The sequence below is a fragment of the Anas acuta genome, chromosome 6 (genome assembly GCF_963932015.1).
Source record: "Anas acuta chromosome 6, bAnaAcu1.1, whole genome shotgun sequence".
NCBI classification, from domain to species: domain Eukaryota; kingdom Metazoa; phylum Chordata; class Aves; order Anseriformes; family Anatidae; genus Anas; species Anas acuta.
Window position 1 is genome coordinate 26,991,469 of NC_088984.1, and position 249 is coordinate 26,991,717.

A 249-nucleotide genomic window follows, 5' to 3' on the forward strand; every position below is an offset into this window, starting at 1 on the left:
TAATTTTTATATAATCCTCACTAGTTGCCATAGACCTTGCAGGTAACATTTTCTTCAGACTACCAACATGGTCATATAACATTTTTAAAGGTTTGAAGGTGGCATATAAAAAAAAAAAATCTTCTTAAAAGGGGTGCTGCAGTGAGAACGTTGCTATTTGTATATGTTTGTATTTCGGGATGTGAAACAGAAAGCTTGAACAATTAACAAGAAATACAACATGAAGTTAATGATTGAACAAGGGCAAGT